Source organism: Eubalaena glacialis, chromosome 4 (genome assembly GCF_028564815.1).
Source record: "Eubalaena glacialis isolate mEubGla1 chromosome 4, mEubGla1.1.hap2.+ XY, whole genome shotgun sequence".
Taxonomy (NCBI): Eukaryota; Metazoa; Chordata; class Mammalia; order Artiodactyla; family Balaenidae; genus Eubalaena; species Eubalaena glacialis.
Window position 1 is genome coordinate 186,421,396 of NC_083719.1, and position 20,238 is coordinate 186,441,633.

General features: G+C 54.9%; 1 protein-coding gene across 5 annotated transcripts in view; it reads left to right on the forward strand.

Moving 5' to 3' along the window:
* Nucleotides 1-13,254: 13,254 nt before the first annotated feature.
* SBNO2 (strawberry notch homolog 2) overlaps nt 13,255-20,238 on the forward strand; it is a 47,244-nt gene continuing 40,260 nt past the window's right edge. For 3 of the 5 annotated variants that reach the window (XM_061190873.1, XM_061190871.1, XM_061190875.1), the window contains exon 1: nt 13,256-13,408. The gene's annotated coding sequence lies outside the window, so the exon portion shown is untranslated. Of the gene's footprint in view, nt 13,409-17,025; nt 17,083-20,238 lie in introns of those variants that run through there. The other 2 variants (XM_061190877.1, XM_061190872.1) reach the window with 2 other exon arrangements.

Here is a 20,238-nt window from a genome sequence, read left to right on the forward strand (position 1 = left end):
GTGTAACCGCACACTGGATTTTGAAGCCTTAACGTGAAAACATGTTAACATAATATATGCGTATATACATATATATATGTGTATATATGTATATCTTAATAATTGTGAAAACACCCAATAACTTATATTGATCACATGTTGAAATGATAAATTTTGGATATGTTAGGTTAAAATAAATGTTATTAAAATTAACCACTTCAGGGAATTCCCTGGCAGTACAGTGGTTAGGACTCCACACTTCCACTGCTGGGAGCCCAGGTTCGATCCCTGGTCAGGGAACTAAGATCCCACAAGCTGTGCGGCGCAGCAAAAAAATAAATTAATTAAATTCAATTAGATTAACCACTTCATACCCACTAGGATGACTATGATCAAAAAAAAAAAAGGATGATAACAAGTATTGGCAAGGATGTGGACAAACTGGAACTTTCATATAGTTGGTGCAGCCACTTTGGAAAAAAAGTTGAAAGTTTAACATTGAGTTACCACATGGCCCAGTAATTCCACTCCTAGGTGTCTGCCCAAGAGAAATGGAAGCGTACATCCACACAAAAACTTGTACACGGATATTTGCAGGAGCATGATTCACAGTAGTCAAAAAGTGGAAACAACTCAAATGTCCATCAACAGATGACGGATAGACAGAATATGACATATCCACACACTGGAATAATATTCAGTCATGAAAAGGAATGAGTCATTGACACACATGGATGAACTTGAAAACACGGTGCTCAGTGAGAGAAGCCAGACACAGAAGGCCACCCAGTGTGATTCTGTTGATGGGAAACATCCAAAACAGGCAAATCTGCAGAGACAGAGAGTGGATTCATGGTTGTCAGGGGCTGGGGGTGTGTGACTGCTGATGAGGACGGGGTTTCCTTTCCAGGTGATGGAATGTTCTACAATCCTCCTTCCACCCTCCTTACAGGTGACTGAGGTTTGCAGAGGCGAAGCCCCCTGACCAGGTGCCTGGTGGAGCGGGCACTCACATCTCAGTGCCCAGCCTGGGAGCCCCCAGGAGCCCAGTAAGAATTCTCGCATCATCCTCTCCGGGTGATGCAGGCCTTGGGGCTGCCCAGCTGTCGTGCTTATGTAAGGTTCATAGCAAGCATCAAACCCAAGCCAGGCCAGCACAAAGCCGGTTTGGGGGCTTCCCAAGCACGATGAGGTTGAGACCCCTGTGAGGGCTGCTCTAAGGCTCTCCAGGGACCCTCTCACAGGCCCCAGCCCTTTGCGCAGCAGAGAGCCTCAGCTGCAGAGCTGGGGGCGGGGGGATGTTCTTGGCTTCTCCTGTACTATTTCTCTGAGTGGGGGAGTAACAATACCGTATGTCATCAAATATAAGAGGCCATGGGAAGTGAGATGTACTATTACTTTATGAATCACCACAAAAAGAAAAGACTTAGCAGCCAGGGATGACACTTTGGACCTAGAGAGGCAGCGTGACCTCTGGGACAGTAAACTGTGACAAATGGGATTAGTAATAGGCCTAAGCCATAGTTACAAATATTTACGGGAGCCCTGGGAAAAATGCTTAGCCAGCATGCTCTCACCCTCACCATCCTGCGGGTTCTGTTAAGGACCCTGGGTTACAGGTGGGGCCCAGTTTATATAGGTGGGGGGCCCCAGGATGGGGTCTCAGGTTACCATTGAGGGGCTCCAGTTTCTAGGTGGGGGTCCCCAGGTTATACGTGGAGGCTCTAGGTTTAGGTGGGGGGCCCAGGTTACAGATGGGAGCCCCAGATTACAGGTAAGGGGCCCCAGGTTACAATGGGAGGCCTCAGGTTATAGACGGGGGCCCCAGGTTGTAGTGGGGGACCCAAGGTTATAGGTAGGGGGGCTCATGTTACAAATGAAGGGCCCCAGGTTTGAGATGGGGACCCCAGGTTATAAGTAGGAGCACCAGGTAATAGCAGGGGGCCCCAGGTTATAGGTGGGTGGCCTCAGATTATAAATAGAAGTCTCCAGGTTACGAGTGGGAGCCCCAGATTACAGGTAGGGGACTCCTGGTTATATGTTGGGGCCCCAGGTCACAGCAGGGAGCCCCAGGTTATACATGGAGCCCTCTAGGGCTCAGGACTTTCCTCTGCCCCCCGTCTCCTCCTGTGTACCCCATCCCTCTCACCTCTCACTTCTCCCAATCCCGCACAACTGTCACACACAGACATGCATGCTCAGCCGGGCCCCAGACTTGCTCGCTCCCTCGCAGCCCCCTCGCTGACCCCCTTGCTTCCCTCAGCTCTGATAGCAAGACCCCCTTCACCCCTTCCGTGAGGACCGAGGAGGCAAAGGTCCTCCTGGACCCTCTCCTGGCCAGCTGCCCCACCCTGGGTCTCCTCCCACTTGGCGGGTCTCTTAAATGTTGGGCTCTTGGCCCCAGGATCACCCCTCTCCAGGGGCCCAGCTAAGCCCCCCACCTGTGGAGTGGGGCCCCCAGGAGCCAGAGGTGTCCTTTCAAAAACGGGGTCAGCCTCTGCCAGGAATCCAGCCGTGGTTAGGTTAGGGGCTGGGTCTGTGTGGGCCAGCGTGGCCGCCAGGGGGCGGGTGGGGATCGTGGCCAAGGTTAGCCGGGTACGGGCATGACCATGTGCATGTGTGCGTGAGTGTGTGTGTGTGTGTGTGTGTGTGTGTTGCCAACAAGAGAAGCCACCTCAGTGAGAAGCCCGCACACCGCAACGAAGAGTAGCCCCCGATCACCGCAACTAGAGAAAGCCCCTGTGCAGCAATGAAGACCCAACGCAGCCAAAATTAAATAAATAAGTTTATCAAAAAAAGAAAAAAAAAAAAGGTCCCCGGTTCCCCCCCGTAGTTACCTCCGTCCCCCAGCCCTTCCCAAGTGCGGATCAAGTTTTGACCTCTTAGTTTGATCTTCTCTGGGATGTCACGCAGTGGAATCAGACAGTAGGAGCCTGGTCTCCTTCACCTCGCATAATTCATCTGCGATTCATCAGCGTTCTTGAGAGTACTGACTCCTTGTTCGGTCTGGATTATGTTCCTTCATACGGACATTCTGGAGGGTATTTTTCATCCTTTGACCAGTTGAGAACCATTCGGGTTGTCTTCAGTTTTTGGTGATTACAAGTCATGCTACTATGAACACGTGTGTGCAGCTTTTTCTGTGGACAGAAGACTTCATTTCTCTTGGGTTAACACCCAGGAGTGGAACAGCTAGATCATCTGGCAATTCTGCATTTCACATTTTGAGGAACCGCTGAGCTGTCTTCCAAAGTGGCTGCATCCCCGCTGGCAACATCTGAGGGTTCCGGTGGTTCTGCATCCTTGCCAGCATTTCGTTTTGTCCAAATTTTTTTGGTTTTGGTTTTGCCATTCAAATAGGTTGCACGTTAACACACAGGCATGCACAAAAATGTGGCCACATAGAGGAAAGGATGGATGTTCAGTTATGTGCTAAATAAATATAGTAGAATGTTAATCGTAGGAGCTAGGTTTTGAGTTTTTAACCACAAAATCCTTTCAACTCTTCTCCACACTTGAAAATATTCATAATAAAAAGTTGGGGGCTTCCCTGGTGGCGCAGTGGTTGAGAATCTGCCTGCCAATGCGGGGGACACGGGTTCGAGCCCTGGTCTGGGAGGATCCCACATGCCGCGGAGCAACTAGGCCCGTGAGCCACAACTACTGAGCCTGCGCGTCTGGAGCCTGTGCTCCGCAACAAGAGAGGCCGCAACAGTGAGAGGCCCGCGCAGCGCGATGAAGAGTGGCCCTCGCTCGCCGCAACTAGAGAAAGCCCTCGCACAGAAACGAAGACCCAACACAGCCAAAAATAAAATTAAATAAATAAATAAATTTAAAAAAAAAAAAAAAAAAAAAAAAAAAGTTGGAAGAAATAATCCAAGGGACTTCCCTGGTGGCGCAGTGACTAAGAACCCGCCTGCCAATGCAGGGGACACGGGTTCGAGCCCTGGTCCGGGAAGATCCCATATGCCGCGGAGCAACTAAGCCCGTGTGCCACAACTACTAAGCCTGTGCTCCAGAGCCTGCGAGCCACAACTACTGAAGCCCGTGTGCCATAACTACTGAAGCCCGCGCGCCTAGAGCCTGTGCTCTGCAACAAGAGAAGCCACCTCAGTGAGAAGCCCGCGCGCCGCAACTAGAGAAACCCCGCGCGCAGCAATGAAGACCCAACGCAGCCAAAAATAAATAAATAAATAAATAAATTTATAAAAGAAATAATAATCATCCAAGGGTGGACTGGAGAAAAAACAAGACCGGCCAGGGGTGGATACTGGTTGAGGCTGGATGTGGGGGGCAGGGGGGGTCCATCTACTTTCTCCTCTCCTGTGTGTTTGAAATACTCCATAACAAAGAGTTCGGGGGCTCATACCTCACGCCCCTTAGGATGGCTATGAAGGAAAAAACCAGAAATAACAGGCTTTGGTGAGGATGTAGAGAAATTTTTGGAAGCCCTGTGGACAGCTGGAGGGAATGTAAGAGGGTGCAGCTGCCATGGAAAACAGCCTGGAGGTTGCTCAAAAAATTAAACATAGAATCACCATATGACCCAGCAATCCCACTCCAGCGTACATACCCGAAAGAATTTAAAGCAGGGACTCGAAGAGATATTTGCACACCCGTGTTCACAGCGGCATGATTCACAACAGCCAAAAGGTGAAAGCAACCCTAGTGTCCATCGACATATGATGGATAAACACAGTGTGGTCCATCCACACCACGTGGTCCATCCATGGTCATCCTCAGCCATGAAAAGGAGAGAAGCACTGACACTCGTTACCACATGGATGGACCTTGAGAACACAAATGCTGAGTAAGAGAAGCAAGGCATAGAAGGACACACAGTGTGTGATTCCACTCATAGGAGGTCCTTATGGTTAAGATGCTGAAATTTATGTTATGTGTTATGCTATTTTATGTTACGTTACCCCTAAAACGTACGTTACGTTACGTTCTCTAAAAATTAGGAGGTCCAGGAAACAGTCTCTGGTCTTCACTGGTGGGACCAAATGGTCCCCCCAAGGGCAGTGAGGCCACATCTTCTGAAATGACAGACAGCTGCCAGGGCTTGCTCCCTGGTTCACTTGCCCACGTGGAGGAGCTGGGACCACGTGGCTGCCCCTGGCAACCCCAGGGGGCTAGGCCAGGGTATTGTCTGGCTGAGATTCCTCTGGAAGGACACCCAGGGCACCGTGGGAGGGGGATGTTCATCTGGGCACACCTTTTTGCGGTAAAATACACATAACATAAAATTAACCATCTTCCCCATTTTTAAGCTGACAGCTCAGTGGCATTGAGCACCTTCACATTGTTGGGCAAACATCCCCACCATCATCTCCAGAACTTTCTCATCTCCCCAAACTGAAGCTCTGTCCCCATGAAACCCTGACTCCCCAGCCCCTCCCCCAGCCCCTGGCCCCCACCATCTACTTCCTGTCTCTGTGGATGTAACTCCTCTAGGACCTCCTGTGAGTGGAATTAAACAGTATTTCTCCTTCTGTGTCTGACATATTTCACTGAGCATCATGTCCTCAAGGTTCATCCACGGTGAAGCAGGAAATCTTCCTTTTTAAGGCTGAGCAATATTCCACTGTGTGGACGGACCATGTTTGTTTATCCCTCATCCGTCGACAGACACTTGGGTCACTTGCACTTCTGGCCGTTGTGAATCCGCTCCTGTGAACACTCACACACAGGCAGGTACCTGTCTGGGTCTCTGCTTGCAAGTCTTCTAGTTTGCACCTGGTAGAAGAGCTGGTGGGTCAGGTGGCAATTCTGTTCAACTTTTTGAGGAGCCACAGCAGCTGCCCTCTGGATGTCCTTTTGACTCTTGAGTTTTGAAACAAGGGAATGAACTACCTATTCGAAAACTTAAATCATCACAGGGAAACAAATCAGCAAGTTCTAGACTGTGGGAAACTTAACAGGAAAAACAACCGGGTTTCATGCATAAAAACACAAAGAACAAAAAAACCCACCAAACCACAGAAAAAAAAAAATGAGGGAGGAGGTGAAGCTATAACTTAAGACGTGAGCAGCATCAGCTACATTTTGTTTATTCGTTTATCCATCGATGGGCATGAAGTGACCAGGTTGGACTGGGTCACCAGGGCCAGCATCTGCTGGGATGCTGTGGGCACCAAAAACTTTGAGTGAAAGAATGAGTGAGTGAATGAATGAATGAATGAGTGAGTGAATGAGTGAGTGAGTGAATGAGTGAGTGAATGAATGAAGGAAGGAAGGAGTGAGTGAATGAATGAATGAGTGAGTGAATGAATGAATGAGTGAGTGAATAATTGAGTGAGTGAGTGAATGAATGAATGAGTGAGTGAATGAGTGAGCAAGTGGGGTGATGAAGGAGGAGAAAGCCTGCCCAGTGCTGCCCATGACCACTCCAGCTTGCTTAGGACCCCGGGTTCCCAGCCCCAGCTCTGGGGTTCCAGACCTACTACCTTGAGCCTCTGTGGGCCCACCTCTGAGATGAGCTACTCATTCGGATCCAGGGTCCCTGGGTGGCCAGGGAAACGCCAAGGAAGGGGCAAGGCCGACGGCCAGCCCTGTGGGAGCAGGGTCCTGGCAGATGAGGGTCCCTGGGGTATCTGTCCCCACCGTGCCCAGGGCTCTGCTCTCCCTGACACCCGCACCCTCACATTGATCCTTCTTGGCCTTAATGGCAGGGTTGGGGCTTTGGGGCAGCACTTAGTAGAATCGGAAACCTGTGGGGTGGGGGAGACACCTGTCAGTATTACCCTCCCCCCCGGGACCATTAGCCCATTAGCCCATTGTTGGGCTTTGGGAGCCAGAGATGTGGTGGCCAGCTTGACACACAGCCAGGCCAGCACAGACCTGAAATTCCGGGACATCACTGGGTACTAGTCCCCGTTCTACAGTTGGGGAAAATGAGGCTCGGGAGGGGAAGGCTGGATTAGGGGTGGATGAGGGACCCGCCAGCCCAGTGTGCCTGGTGGTCTGGGGCGTGTGGCTTTGGCTAGGGGTCATTTTGTTCCAGTCACGTTGTCCTTTCATCTCCAGTCACCAGAGCAGCTTCTGTCTTACCCCAGGGCCTTTGCAATTGCTTTTCCCCAAAGTGTCCACACAACTCCCTCCTTCACTCATTCAGGTTGTGGCTTCAGGCCCCTTGACCCTCCTGGCTAAGCCCCCACCCTGACACACACACACACACACACACACACACACACACACACACACGCTGCCCCCATCAACCCAGGCTGCAGGATCCTGTTGCCCTATTCGTTGCCCTTGATCTCACAAGGTTGTGCTGTGGTTCTAAGGCACAAGCATGTGTAGGTGCACAGGATTCAGGTGTGGCTTCTTCTCCCACCTGCTGCCTGGGAAAGCTGGAGGCCCCATGCCCCAGGCCACCTAAAGAGTGACAGTTATCATCATAGTGCTGACCCGGAGTTCACCTCTTGCTGGCTTGGAGGCCAAGGTCCTTCCTCCCTCTCACCAACCCCTTTTGACAGAGGGGACTCCTGGGCTCAGAGAGGTCCCTGCATCCTTGCCCAGGGATGACGTACATCCATGTAGAGCAGGGCTCAGCCAATCCTTTGCGTCAAGGGCCAGAAAACAAACATTTTCAGCTTTGCGGCTGGATGGACTCTCGTAACTGCTCAGCTCGGTCCGTTGTGTCATCGAAGTGGCCACAGATGATGCTTAATGGAAGGTATATGTCCGTGCCAGTGAAACTTTGTTCACGGACAGTGAAATGTGCATTTCATGTCATTTTCATGTGTCACAAGAGAAGTCTTCTTCTGATTTTTTTCACCCGTTTCAAAATGTAAACATCACTCTTAGGGTGATAGAGTCCTCATACAGATGGACGGTGGCTGGACCGGGCCTGCGGACCAGAGTCTGCAGACTCCTTCAGGCAACCTCACTCTATTGCACTCAGGCACTGAGCTGCAAGATGGTGGTCCTTCTTTGCTGAGGCTGGAGGCTGTGTGGAGGACAGACCCTTAAGTGACCTGTGATTCCACCTCCTGCTGGTCATGCCTTGGTGTCGTCCACTCCCCTTGAGGCAGGCGGGACAAACAGGCGGTGGCCAAGGTGACATCATACACGACCAGACCTACATCCCCTCCCTGTGGGTTTGACAAAGTGAGAAGCTGAGTTGGAGAAGCCCACGTGCAGCCGAGGTCGGCCTCCAGCCAACAGCTAGCAAGAAACAGGACCCTCAGTCTTCCAACAGCAAGGAAATAAATCCTGCAATAACGTGAGGGGGTTGGAAAGCAGCCCCCTCCATGGTGGAGCCTCCCGATCAGCCCCCAGCCCTGGCCAACACCAGTGATGCACCCTGAGCAGAGGACCCAGCTCCACCAGCCTTGGAAACTGTGAGATAATCAATGCATGTGTTGTTTTAAGCCTCTGTGTTTGGAGAAATTTGTTATGCAGCAGCAGCTAACTAATACAAGCTATATGTGGGGACCATCCCAGCTTCCACCACTTGTCGGTCCATTCATTACTTTACATCCAGCATGTATTTATTGAGCACTACTGTATACCACTCATTCATTTATTGATGCTGCCCCCCCCAAAGCGCAGAGCGGGATGACTGGCCAACCTCGCCCAGCAGGCGTCTCTACTGCCCAGGGCTACTCCTCCTGTTTCCAATCCAGTCCAGAGGGTCCTTACCCCACTGGCTGACTTTATACACCCCATTAGCTGACATCATGGGGTTCTTACCCCATTGGCTGACTCCATACAACCATGTGATCCCAGCTCGGCCAATCAGGGCTTTCCCTTACCTGGCCACAGAGATTGGTTCAACAAGGACATGTGACTAAAGTTGGGCCAATCAAAACCTTCCCTGTGACTTTTGCTGCTTTTCTTGAGGAAGAAGTGCTGACCTTCTGCTGGGGCTGTTAGGCTGATGGGGGATTTGGTCTGGGGCTGCCGGCACCATCTTTGTCCCCTCAAATGGGGAGACTGTTGAGGAAAAAAGCCAAGAAAGAGGATGGCAGAACTGAGAGATGGAGAGGTGGACAAATCTTTGTGACACTGTTTGAGGGTCCTGGATCCAGCTGAGCCTGAAACTAGCTGGACCAGGGACGGTCCTGCCCCCAGGGGACACTGAGCAACACCTGGGGCGTCTGTGGTTGTCAAGACTGTGGGGCTCCTGGCATCAAGTGGGTGGGGGACAAGGAGGCTGCTCCACACCCCACAGTGCCCAGGATAGCTGCAAAACACAAAGAACCATCTGATCCCAAATGTCAGCAGTACTGAGGGGGAGAACTCTGAGTTAAATCTATCCCTGGACCTTTCAGTTCCATGAGCAAAATTTCCCATTTAAAAGAAAAAAGTGCCAGTTTCAGTTGCAGTTTCTGTCACTTGCAACCAAAAGATTCTAATCAAACTGGAGTTAAGACTCATGTAGGGGGTTTTGGATATGGAAGCTACGGGTGGCTAGCCTGGGTGGGCTTCATTCCACAGGGTGGGGTGGGAGGACAGGTCAATCCTTACACTTTCATTATTTTTAATAGGCTTATTTTAGATTTATAGAAAAGTTGCAAAGATGGTACAGGGAGTTCCTGTATCCTGGCACCCACTTTGTCCTGCCGTTAACATCTTCCATGAGTGACAATGACATTTGTCATTGATACATTGTTATCAACTGAAGTCCTCATTTTTTTTTTTTCAGATTTCTTTAGTTTTTCCCTAATGTCCCTTTTCTGCCCCCAAGACTCCATCAGGATCCCACATGACATTTAGTTGTCACATCTCCTTAGGCCCCTCTGGGCTGTGACAGTTTCTCAGACTTTCATTGTTTTTGATGACTGGACAACTTTGGAAGGGGTTTGTCTGGTGTTGTTCTCAGGGTTCGACCGGGTGATGGGCTTGGGGAGGAAGACCATAGAGGGGAGGGGGCTTCTGATCCCATCACTTCAAGGGTCCATGCTGTCCACACCGATGATCACAGTTAGGGGCCACGGAACTTCTTGAGTGTTTGCAACTGGTTTTTTTTTTTTTTTTTTGGAGGCTTACTGGGATTTGAATGCAACTTTAGTTTAGGATTTGATGATGACCTGGCTGTGACATCTATCACCCCTTTGATTGCCAGGGTTGATTGCCTTTTGCTTCTTCTTTTTTTTTTATTTTGGTGAAATTCGCATGACATACAATGAACGATTTTTTAAAAAATGTTTTTTATTTATTTATTTTATTTATTTATTTTTAGCTGCATTGAGTCCTCATTGATGGGCACGGGCTTTCTCTAGTTGCGGCGAGCAGGGGCTACTCTTCTTTGCAGTGCGCGGGCTTCTCATTGCGGTGGCTTCTCTTGCTGCAGAGCACAGGCTCTAGGCGCCTGGCCTTCAGTAGTTGTGGCACGCGGGCTCAGTAGTTGTGGCTCATGGGCTCTAGGGTGCAGGCTCAGTAGTTGCAGCACATGGGTTTAGTTGCTCTGTAGCATGTGGGATCTTCCCGGACCAGGGCTCAAACCCGTGTCCCCTGCATTGGCAGGCGGATTCTTAACCACTGCGCCACCAGGAAAGCCCCATGGACATGGGTTCGAGCCCTGGTCTGGGAAGATCCCACATGCCACGGAGCAACTAAGCCCGTGCACCACAACTACTGAGCCCTTGTGCCACAACTACTGAAGCCCGCGTACCTAGAGCCTGTGCTCCGAAACAAGAGAAGCCACCGCAATGAGAAACCCGCGCACTGCAACGAAGAGTAGCCCCTGCTCGCCCCAACTAGAGGAAAGCCCACACGCAGCAATGAAAACCCAACACAGCCAAAAATAAATAAATAAAATTTTAAAAATAAATAAATAAAAAATAAAGTGTACAGGACAGTGGCTTTTAGCACATTCACCTTGTACAACCATCATCTCTCTCTCTAGTTTCAAAACATTATCATCACCCCCTAAAAACATCAAGTGCCCAATAGCACTCACCCCCACCCCCCTTCCCAGCCCCGAAAACCACGAACCCACTCTCTGTGTCTGTGGATTTGCCTGTTCTGGACGTTTCCCATCAATGGAGTCACACCCTGTGTGTCCTTCTGTGTCTGGCTTCTCTTACTGAGCATCGTGTTCTCAAGATCCATCTGCACTGTAGTGAGTGTCAGTGCTTCACCCCTTTTCAGGGCTGAGTGATGTTCCCGTGTGTGGAGGGACACATCATGTGTATCCATTCATCAGCTGAAGTACATTGGATTTGTTTCCACTTGTTGGCTGTTATGAATCGTGTTGCTGTGAATTTGTTTTTTCAAACAATTTTTACCATAAAGTCCCCAAGCTCATACTGGTTCATGACAAATTCTCACAAAAACCCTCCAAGGGAGGTACCATGATTTTTCCCATTTTATAGATGGGGAAACCGAAGCACGTAGAGATTAAGTAAACTGCCTGGGGTGACCCAGCCACTGGCAGAGCTGGATTTGAACCCAGGAAGTGTTAACCTCATGGTCTGCTGCTGGACCTCCACTCCATTCTGCTGGTCTTTTTTTTTTTTTTTTTTTTAATTTATTTTATTTTTATTTATTTTTGGCTGCTTTGGGTCTTCGTTGCTGCATGCGGGCTTTCTCTACTTGCGACGAGCGGGGGCTACTCTTTGTTGTGGCGTGCGGGCTTCTCATTGCAGTGGCTTCTCTTGTTGCGGAGCATGGGCTCTAGGCGCACGGGCTTCAGTAGTTGTGGCACGCGGGCTCAGTAGTTGTGGCTCGTGGGCTCTAGAGCGCAGGCTCAGTAGTTGTGGCACACGGGCTTAGTTGCTCTGCGGCATGTGGGATCTTCCCAGACCAGGGATCGAACCTGTGTCCTCTGCATTGGTGGGTGGATTCTTAACCACTGTGCCACCAGGGAAGTCCCTGCTGGTCATTTTTGCAGCCCTGGGGACATGAGACAACCATCAGGGGAGGACAAACACCCCAGACCAGCTCCAATAGCCACCCCCAAATTCTCACCCAGTGGAACTAGATTCCTGGCCTCACCCTGCAGATTCTGATGGGGACACCTGACCCAGGGCTGGGGAGTCTGGCTTCTCTCTCAACTTGGGGGATGCAGGGGGGTGGGATTCCACAAGGTTTTACAAATGCCCCCAATGCCCCTCAGGAGCCTGGCCGCTCACGTGCCACTGGGGCCTGGACGTGAGTCAGCTTGGCCCCAGCTGGTTTGGAATTTCCCCGTGGGTCCGGGCAGATCCAAGGTGAAGGTTCAGGAAGTTCCAGCGCAGGTGACATCAGGGTGCAGGGCTGGCTGTGGTCTACACCCGAGAGGATGGGCCGGGGCAAGGAGAGGCTTGGTCCACTTGCTCAGACCCTCCTCTGGCCCTTGTGTTGCAGGGACTTGCCGGGAAAGGCCAGCATGGCCGTGCCCTGTGCTGCAGGGGTGTCCTGTTCCCTTGTGACCCAGGAGCATAACGGGTGTGCCCTGCTCTCTGTTCCATCCCTTGTGCCTGGCCCAGGATGATAAATGTTTAATGGATGAACGTGTGGCCACAAACTTGCGGTCAGCCTCGTCTCTGTCCCCTGCGGCAGCCCACCCACCTCCCTCCCGGGGCCCTCTCCCCCTCCTAGGCCCACCCTTGCCCTAGCTGCCTCTCTGCTGGTGCTCTAAATCCTCCCTATCTTCCTACTGCCCTGGGGATAAAGCCAAGCCGAGTTCCCCTCTGAAGTGGGGTTGGGGGTGAGGGCACATCCTGAGGGTCCTCACCCCTCCCCCAACCCCTCTCCAGCTCAGGCCTGGCTCACTGCTGGCCTTTGATAAGAAGAAATTCAAAGTTTGGCTCCTCCGGCTTTGGGACAGCAGCTCCACCTCCTCCAGCCCCCATCTTTCCACCAGATGAGCTTTGGAGAGGTGGCCCCTCTGTGCCCCCCTCTCCAACATATGTGGCAGATGGAGTGACCTCCAGCCCCGCCCTGACCATACCACGCCATTGCTCCATAACCTTCAATAGCTCCCTAGTGTCCCCAGGATAAAGGCCTCGCCCTAGCTTTCCACGCCCCCCACCATGCCACCTCTCCCTTCCCAGCCTCACTGCCTGTGTCCCCCCCCAACCCCCGCACACACACATGTTCCTCTGGGCCTTTGCACGTGCCGGGCCCTCCCTCTAACATTTCTACCCCTCTGGGCTTGGTGGGTGGACTGCTGATATTTCTTCCCCTCCCACCTGCTCCCCAACCTCAGGGCCCAGCCCTGACCCAGCCTGGGGGGGGCGTTCCTAGTCAGGTGTCACATTTAACCCCTGCCGCCCTTGTGTCCCAGGCTCCGTGCAGAGGCGGGAAGGCCTGTCTGGGGCGGATCTCAAACCCGTTAGACAGGTTTGCTGTTCCCTGAAGTGGCTCTGGCTCAGAGGCAGCCCTGCCCGGGCCTGAGGATCCCGCTCTGGGCTCAGGCCAGGCAGGAGAGAGCCGTAGGGCCCTGGAACCCGCCAGCCGGCACCACCTGAGGACATCTCGGGGCAAGTGGCAGGTGGGCCGGGTACAGGGAGGCGGCTGGGCTGGACGGAGTTGGCTCCAGGCGGGAGGGCTCGTGAGAGCCGGAGATAGAGGTGGGGACAGCGACGGAGACAGACAGAAAGACAGAGAGAGAGGGGGCAGAAAAGAAGGAAAGTGACCAGAGACAGAGGCCGGGGGCGGGGGGCACAGACGTGGCTTGTGGGACCTTGCTGCCTCTGCCTCAGTTTCCTCTTCCGCACCCTGGGGGGCCTGATTGGGACTTGAGAAGGAGAGAAAAGAGGGGAGTGGGAGAAGGGATGGGAAAAGAGGGGGAGGAGGGGGAGAGGGGAGGGGTGGGGTAGGTGGGAACCCAACCCGCTGGGCAGGGGGGAAGTGGGTGTGGAAAGGAGAAGTGGTGAGGGACCCAGGCCCTGAGGAGCAGGGAGGGAGGAGGTGCTCCGTGGCCCGGGAACGCCGGGGCTTTCCAGAACGTGGAGAAACAGGAAGTGGCTAGTCTCTGCCCCCGCTGGCTGGACGGGCCAGGCTGGGCCCACCTGCCCCGCCTCACCTGCCCGATCACCCGGGCTCCTCCTCCCTAGATGGGCCTAGCCCAGGAGTCCTTCCCAGTGGGAAACAGAGGCTGGTGGGTGGGTGGGGGGATTTCTCCTAACGGAGGGTTAGCCCAAGAATCTCCTGACTCACAAGGAAGCCCCCAGGGATCTGACCTCTGTCAATCTGAAGTTTTCTGCTCTTTAAAATAATGACCCACACAGTGAGCTTGCCTGTATGTTGATGCTAGCATCTCGCCCATTTAGCAGGCGGGAACACCAAGGCTCGGAGAGAGGGAGCTGCTCGCCCGGACCCCTCCTGGCTTGACTCTTGGGCCCCATTTCTCTCTGTGGTCTCCACATGTCCGGTCCCTTAATTTCACCAATAAAAACACAGGACTCCCAAACCAGTTAGATGTGAATCTCAGATACACGGAGGCTACTTCTTTAGTATAAGTATATCCCAAATATTGCCTGGGATATACTTGCACTAAAAAATTATTCTCCGTGTACCTGAAATTCACATTTAAGTGGGTGTCCTGCATTTTATCTGGCGACCTTACTTCCTCGAGCCTAGTCAAGGTGCCTGGGGGACAGTTAGGGGGCCCCTGCGTGGGGCGGGGGCAGAAGGAGGGCTTGAAGAGGAGGCTCTTTGACCTCAAACAGAGCTTCACCAGACAGACCTGTGGCCTTCTGTGAGCCCTGTCCTCACCGGACGAGGAGCCTTGGGCATTTCTGACTATTGAATGTTCACTTAGGTGACCCTATGATCCAGATGTTCACCTGGAAATATTCATAATGGCTTAATACTAGGCACTGTTCATTTAGCTGTCTGAACAGCCTTGGAGATAGTTACTATTATCCGTGGGAAACAGAGACACAGAGAGGTTAACTCACTTTTCAGGGGTCACACAGCACCCAGCCCAAAGCCATGCCTCGAGCTCCAGAGCTGCATCCCTTCTGCTCTCCCAGGCCTCCTCTTGCGATTCCCTGGAAATCCCCAAATCTGACTAATTCCCTAGACATCCCCAGACTTGGCAGTTTCCTCCACGCTGAGATGGCTGGACCCACCACGGCCTGAGCAAACTGCCCCCATTTCAGGCAGAGTTACCCATAGAGACCCTGTGTTTACCTGAGGTGGACGTGGCGGAGGTCGAGTCCACGCCTCCCCGCAGCTCGCTGCCTGACCTGGGCCAGCTGCGAAACAGTTCTGTGCCTCGGTTTCCCCACCAGCAAAACGTAGGTAATACCGGTCCCGACCCCAGAGGGCCGCAGCGGGAACAGGGCCAGCTTCGGGGGCGTGTGACTCAGGACCTCGCCCAGGCCTGGCGCTGGGGCGGTGGGGGTGGCGCTGTGCTCAGTTGAATGCTCTGCGGTCTCCGACTTGAAGTTCTTAATGCTTTTTGAACAAGGGGTCCTGCGTTTCACGTTTCACTGGGCCCCGCAAATGGTGTGGCTGGTGCTGTGTGAGCGGAAACGGGAAAATGCCACCAGATACTCTGTAAATCAGTTTATTCACCCTTTCGAAGCTTAAGTGTCTGTTGCTCAATTTGATTTCTTTTCATTAGCTGTAAAAAATAGTTCCAAAGTCAAGGTTATAACCCAATTGCCAAAAACTACGCATGCCAAAGTGAAGCTCGCTCTGGATAAATCACTTCTCTCTGGGTCTCAGTTTCCCCATCTCCTCCCTTGTGCTTGTGGGTTTGGGTATAGGGGGTCCTTGGCCTGAATTTTTTAGGGCAAACAGATTTTAAACAGACCAGGCCTTTGAACAGCTTATAATTTGCCCTTCTTGGGACTTCCCTGGTGGTCCAGTGGTTAAGACTCGTGCTTCCAATATGGCGGGTGCGGGTTTGATCCCTGGTTGGGGAACTAAGATCCCACATGCTGCACGGTGCGGCCAAAATAATAATAATAATAATAATTTCCTAAGTTTAGCTGCCTGGCAAACTCCTACTTGAACTTCAAAACCCCAGCTTCAACACCCCCTCAACCCCTCCTTCCATGATGCCCTAGGCAGACACTGTACTCCTCCCTGGGCTCTAGGCCTGATCTTGCAGATGGAAGTGTCTGGTTCTGGCCCTATTTCCCCTAGACTGGGGGCTTCCTGAGGGCAGGGATGAGAACTGAGTCCTCTTTGGGGCCCCGGATTTGTCTCCAGGCATGTAGCAGCATCCATAAGAATTCACTGAGTAGACAAGCAAGTGGAGAGGTGATCTCTAAATTCAAGGGGTACAGGAGGCCTCTGGCTGGTGGTGAGGTGGGTCCAGGGATATGGTGGCATCTTCATTCCTGCACACCCTGTTGGGGAGGGGGTGGTGCCTCCTGCCCTGGCTCTGCCTGAACCTCCAGGCCCACCCTGTGGTGGGCCCAGTGGGCTCTAGTCGCAGGAACACAGCTTGTCTGTGCCAGGGCTGAGTCCCACCCTGTTCCTGGCAGTAAGGCAAATCCCAGCATTATCTGCATCAGGCCCCTAGAAGCCCTAACGGGGACGGAGCCAGGAGGAGAGCCACCCAGACCCCGTGGCCCTGCCTGAGAGGATCCTGCTTTTTCTCCTGGTGGCCCCTGGGGCTTATCAGAACCCTTGTGTCAGGCTCCCCGTTGGGGTGGGGGGTGGTCCCAGGACTCCTATTCTGGGGTGGAGACAGATTCATGAGCAGACTACTTTCGGTGGGGAGGCAATAAAGGGAGGGAGCATGACTGGGGGACCCAGGGCCCTTGCAGATGGTTTCGAGGCCAAGATCTGGGTTGTCCAAGAGCCCCAGTGGTTGACAGGTCAGGGTCGGAGTGCACCAGGGGAGGGCACAGCCATGCAAAGGCCTGCGGGTGGGGGTGATTCCTCATGCTGCAGAGGAGGAAACTGAGGCTCGCGAAGGTAGCCAGCAACAGTCAGGGCGGGATTCGAATCCAGGACCCATGGAGTCCGAGCCTCTCCCTAAGGCGGAAGGGCCTCAAGGGGCTCAGGGGCCGCCGAGAGATGGCCCCGCCCACGACCCCGCCCACGACCCCCCGCCCACCAGAGGCTCCGCCCCACGGCATGACCGGAAGTGCGCGGGGCCCCCAAGATGGCGCCCGAAACCCGGAAGTGAGCGCGGCCGCGGCGAAGCTCGGAGAAACGGAGGCGCCGCGGGCTCCGCGCCCGGCCGGACCCGGGTCCGAGGTGAGGCGCGCCCGGCCCCACCCCCTGGCCCGTCCTCGCCGCCCCCGCCCGGCTGAGCCGCACTCCCTGGCCTGCGCGGGCCCTGGCACCCCGCGGCCGCCCGCGCCCCGGGCCGGGGGTTCCGGAGTTCCGGGGTTCCGGGGCAGCGGGCGCGGGGAGCGCGGTGGCGTGTCCCCGCCCTCCTGGGCGACCCCCGACCACGTCCTCCGCCGCGATCCTGCGACCGCGTCGTCCGCCGTGAACTCTCTCTAACCCCGTCCTCCTCGGCGACCCTCGACCTTGCGCTGCTCCGTGACCCCCGCCCGACACTCGCCTTGGCGTGAACCCTGAACCCAGGCGACTCCCCAGCCTTTTCCTCTCGCCCTCCTCGGCGATCCCTTGACCCCTCCCGTCTTGGTGATCCCCGGACTTTACTTTGGTGACCCTTGACCCCGCACTTCTCTGTGACTGTCCTGCAGTTGGTGACCCCCTCCTGACTGCTCCTCCGTCATTCCCCGACCCCTCTCTTCTTGTGACTCTCCAGCTCCATTACCTTAGCCCCTCCTTTTCTGGGTGACCCCTGACCCCAGGCTGCTTGCAGATACCTGCCCTTCCTCCTCAGTGTCCCCTCTCCCAGGACCCCTCCTGTCCTGGCTTCTCCACCCTGGGGCTGTCGTTCCCTGTGTTTCCACGGGTGGGATCCTGTGGCCTTGGGATGGGGGCCTTGCTGGTATTAGCTGAGCTGGCAGAGCATGTTGGGTGGGAGTGTCTCCCGGAGCTGGCACTGGAAACGGCCCCCAAGGATGTGCTGGGGGAGGTGGTGGGCAGAGGGCTGCCGGGACTTGGAGTGGGTGGAGGAGCAGCCTGTGACGGTGGATAGGGAAAGGAGGCCCCTTTCCAGCACCCCAGCGCTGGCCGGGAGGGGCCGGGGCGGGGGAGCAGAGGCGTGGACAGCCAGGCAGGAGTGTCTCATAGCATCGTGTTGTTAATGTCCTGGAAAAGGAAAAAGAACCGAGCATGTGAAGTGTGTCTGCCCCCCTTCGGCTTCTGCTTCCCGGAATGCGCCTTGGTCCCGCCTGCCCTGGACATCCTTTCTGCCTGTCCACTGCCTGGCCCGGCCAGGTTTGGTGCCATCCGTTTGCACGCGGGGCAGGCCTGGACAAGGCCTGGGATGGAGCTTGCTGGCAGTCACGGGGTGGGGGTGGGGGGGTGCGGGTGAATGTTCCACGTGTGGCGAGGGGGCTGGTGTCGGACGGACTTTAGGTGGGAACCTGCCTACCTGCTGCCGGGCCAGGTGATCCAGCCCCGAGCCCACCATGGTGGGTCTGTCCCCGTAGGAAAGGTTCAAGGGAACTGGGGCTGGTCCCCAGGGGCCGGAGAGCCCGGAGGGAAGAAAGGCCACCTGTCAGAGGCGTGAGACTCCAGACAAGTCAGTGGACTTGAGGCCCGCCCTTCCTCCAGGCTGGGCGGCCAGGGCTGGACCTGACCCTGCGTTTCCCGTCCCTGCCCTGGGCCCTGCGTGCCTGGCTGTGCTGGGAGCTCTGCCCTTAGGGACCCTTGTGAACAGAGGAGAAGCCGTGGGACCCTGTCCTTGGGGCTGAGACCTGGGGCTATCGGGTGGTCTGGAGAAGCCACCGCCAGCCCAGCTGCACCTTTTCTTCCAAACGCCCTGGATTTTCCCAGGGGAGTCCCCAGAGATGGGTAGTGGCTGTTCAGGGCTGTCTGCTTGGACCCTGGGTGGGTGGGCTGGGGAAGGGTGGTCCCAGGATGCCCCAGGGCCAGGGAGACGCAGGCAGGCGCCTGACAGACCCTGGGGAGCCTGGAGAGTGTGAGACACCGTCCCCAGGGACAGCCAATGGGGACCCAGGGGAAGGCTCTCTGGGATTTTGGAGGGCTGGAGGGCCCTTTGTTTAACTCTGTGAGATGTCTGCTCACACCTGCCTGGAGCCGGACCCACCCTGTGTGTGTGTGTGTGTGTGTGTGTGTGTGTGTGTGTGTGTGTGTGCGTGCGCGCACGCATTGGGGGAGATGTTTACGCTTTGGCGGCGGGGTGGTGGGCCCTGGGGCCCAGATGAGGGGCCTGATTTCCAGGGGAGCCTCGCGGCAGAGCACAGAAGAGGCAGTTGGCTTTGAAGTCCAGGCGGGGTGGACCTCAGGTGTGCAGCCCAGGGCCAGCGCTCTCCGGCTGCCTGACCACCTCGACCTGGGTGGGGTAGGGGAACGGAGGCTGGCCCCCACTGGGAACATGACCAGCCCAGCTGGCCCAGCTTGGTTCTAGCAAAGGCTCAGACACCCCTCCAGCAGGGGCTGGGCCGGAAACGCTGACCCAGCACAGGGCTCTGGCCACGTGAGCGAGCCGGGCTGGGAATAAAGAGGCAACTGTGCCCAGTCCCCAGAGGCCGCCTCCCTCCCAGGACAGCCTCCACCCGTGAGGCTTTTACAGAGGCTGCCAGGGGCGGGGATCTGCTTGTTCTCTGTGCGGGGGGTGGGGGGGGTGGGGGGGTGGGTTCTTGTCATCAAAAAGTGGAGGCATCTGGAGGCTGACACACAGAGTGGGGAGACAGGCCCCCAGGGTGTCAGCACAGTTCCAGGGGGTGCGTGTCAGTGTGCGCCTGTGCGAGTGCATGTGTGCAGATTCGTGTGCAGCAGTGCACGTACATGCCAGAGCGTGCACGCGTCATGTGTGAGTGCCGCGTGTGCATGTGTGCAAGTGTGTTGCACGTGTGCATACATGTGAGAGTGAGTATGAGTGTGTGTGTGTGTGTGTGTGTGTCTTGCGTACGTGCGATCCATCAGTGGGCAGGCTTGGAGCATCTCCAGCCACTTTTCCACAGCCAAGGGCCGTGTGATCAGATGCGGGGAGGGCTGGTTACGGAAGGCTGCCTGGAGTAGCCGAGAGCGAGGTCACTCAGGCCCGGTCCAGGCCTGGCCAGCCCTGCTCACCCACCATCTCCCCATCTGCCCAGCCTGGGTGCGGCCTGGTGTCCGTGGGCCCCCTCTCCCCTGAGTGGAACCCCAGTCCCTGTCCCTTGGAACTACCCTCTCCTCTGCTGCTGGCAGGTCAGTCCCACATGGGCGACCTGAGCTGGGCTGGGGAGGGCAGCAAACTTCCCTCATCTTCCTGCCATGGTGACAGCCACCAGCTTCCTCACTGGGAGGTGGGGCCGCCCTGCCCTC